A 2,983-nucleotide genomic window follows, 5' to 3' on the forward strand; every position below is an offset into this window, starting at 1 on the left:
GTGAAGGATTAGTCGAAGTAGACCACGAAACGACTTGGGTCCTTTTTCGTCCTTCGATTCTCGGATGTCGTTATTAAGTTAAAGCTGGAGTGGCTTCCGTTCGCATAACTACATTTTTTGTTAATGCAAGCAGCTCATTTAGTTTGAGGTTTCCTGCCAAGTCATCACCAACCCAATGGTGTCACCAAGACACCAAGTCTTCCTCCTACTTGCCAGTGCTGGACATTAGCACAATATATGCACCGCTGTCTCCTTTTCTTCTACACATAGTCTGCAAGTGTCTTCCTCTGCAAGAGTTATCTTTTTGAGGTGATACTTGAAATTGCCACGTCCAGTAATTAGTGAGATCAGCCAATTTAGAGTGCTCCGCTAGGTAAGCACTTTTATCGCTTCCCTGGCCCACGGTTTCGGCAACATAAGTTAGGTCTGTCTACAAGTGCTCAACTCTCTCCATCTATTAAGATGAAGTGAGGTTATCCACTTATAGACATAGGCTGCCGTCATGTTGTAACTCAATGGTATTCTGGGTTCTGGGCCACAGAAATTATTGCTTGATCCTTGCTTTGCAAGTTCATATGCGTTTTCGTTTTGCTTAATACCGATGTGTCCTTTAACCCACATGACCGTTACTTCATTTCCATGAACACAATTCATGAGCTTCGGTACACATTCTTGAACTTAGCTGAAGTCTTACTTTTAAAATTCAAATCAAAATGGTTGAGCTAAATTGTCTAGCCCGCTTTTCTCCTAGACATCGGGGTCTTTTATATATCTCTCTCTTAATAAAATTTTGGAGTTATTCTTTTAATATTTAAAAACTGTTTTAGATTAATTTGAGTTGCGACTCGAAAATTCCACAATCCAATTCTTCTTGACGCAGACCAAAAAAACAACGGAATTAAATTTTAATTTAAACTATCCACTAAATCGTATTTTTAGTCTTGATAATTAATGTAACAAGGTTAACAATAAATATTGTTTTTAAAAAAAGCGTACTTTTATAAATAACGTTTAAGCCAAAAATTCATGAGTCCGCACGTTAAAACTACACAACAAACTTTCTATTATGCTAATATAATGCTCCCTTTAATAAAAAATGCGACAAAATGAAGTCCTATTTTAAAAAAACGCTATTACATTTGAGTCGCGTAAACCAGTTCACCTAATTCCTCGAACAACGCCTCAGAAAGAGGGTTAAAGCACAAAAATTGTAGTTTTAAAGGGTTAATAATAAATAATTGTTTTATGACATTATAAATTATAGAGAGGTTTCGAAAAATAGTGAACAACAGCAACAAATACTCTTTTTATATTATTTTTATTAATAGAATTATTGATTGACCATACAGTTGATTTGAATATTCCCAAATGCCTATCATTTGTTGTCTTGGAATTATAAGTTATATTTAGTAATTCGTAAATAATTTTTTTAGACTACAAGTACCAAGGCTTGAATTCTTCAATTTTTGATATCTGAGTTGCAGATAGCAATGGGTTAAAGTTCAAAAATACGGATTTTAAAGGGTAAATAAAAAATATGTGTTTTTAAAAAGTATAGGTTATAAACAACCTATCGAACAAAAAAAAAATGTATTAACATATTAACAAATAAAGTTGTGTAGAAATGTCTTTAATATAACTCTCTATTAATATTAATATTTGTCACAAATATTAATTCTTATTTTTTGAATTTGCAACAGTTTAAAAGTATTTTGCTTTTGTTCAGCTCATTCCTGTTTAGCCCGAATTTTCCTAGAATCAGGGTCTCAGTCAACAACGGGTTAAAAATTAAAAATTGTGATTTTAAAGGGTGCCACAGGATTGGCGATTTGGACAGTTATATAAACTTGGCTAAGTCCCTAATTAATCAGGAGATTATCTGAGTAAAAAAAGGGACCCCGAATATTTTGGATCTTCCCCTAGTTAATTAATGTTTTTTGTTAATCTAGCAAGAATGAATAGATAAAAATTTTTTCCTCTGACACCCTTCCTTCAATTCTTTCCTTCCCTCTTAAGAGATTTTTTCTTGAAATCAAGCTGTAGAAAATTAATTGATATATTTGAAAAGTTCTTCTTTTTGACAAGAATTCGAAAAATGTTGCTTAAGAATGTTTATAAATTTATACTTAACAGTTGTACTGAAACCTTAAAATTTCTGTCTCTTAAAATAACAAATTTGATTAACCCTTTCAAAACTCAGCTTTATATATTTTTAAATGGTCTAATTGAACAATTGGTCTTTTCAAAAATATATATAAAATATTTATTATTTGGTCATTAAATCAATGATTTGTAAAAATTGGTAATTTTAAATTTTAACCCGTTTTTACCAGAAGAAAGGGCAGTTTACAGATTTGAACAAAGTTGCACCATCAACGAAGAGGGTTTAATGTCGTAAAGTGTTATGGATTTTTTAAAAAAGGTGATCAAATCGGTCTTATTTTTTCTGAATAAACAAATTCTATCCCATGTTATACCACCTTATTACAGCTGTTTATTAAAACTGAAGACATCACAACTCAAAGTCATCTAATATCTGTCAAAAAAATTAATAATCATGTTTCTGTAGCGTGCTTTATTGACCATAAATGCAATACCGTTTATATTTAAAAAAAAAAAAGAATGAAAAATACAGTTCAATCGCACCTTCAGTCCATAGGCCACACCAAAATCTTAATTTTTGTGAATGTAAACATGTTTTCTGAACTGCATGTGGGTTTTCTTCGTTTCAAATGCCACAATTTTGCTTATTAATAAAGTCATTGAAACAAAAATTATATTTATGGCCATTATTTATATCAAATAATGACTCAAAAGTCACATATGCACAATTTCTGCGTAATAAATGGGCTCTTGGTTAAAGTTCTAGGGTCAATTGAATTTTTTTAGTCATAAAATACAAATTTTTATGAAGAAGATTACATGTGGATCAGAAGGAAGTACAAGTTTTTGAAAGCGACTAATTTAGTTCATGTCACAAAAA

The 2,983-nt window shown here is 31.3% G+C and overlaps 1 protein-coding gene across 1 annotated transcript in view; it reads right to left on the reverse strand.

Moving 5' to 3' along the window:
• Positions 1-2,983, reverse strand: part of LOC119676994 — a 36,271-nt gene that overhangs the window by 18,046 nt on the left and 15,242 nt on the right. The gene's annotated exons all lie outside the window — the stretch shown is intronic.

The sequence above is a fragment of the Teleopsis dalmanni genome, chromosome 2, assembly GCF_002237135.1.
Source record: "Teleopsis dalmanni isolate 2A chromosome 2, ASM223713v2, whole genome shotgun sequence".
Taxonomy (NCBI): domain Eukaryota; kingdom Metazoa; phylum Arthropoda; class Insecta; order Diptera; family Diopsidae; genus Teleopsis; species Teleopsis dalmanni.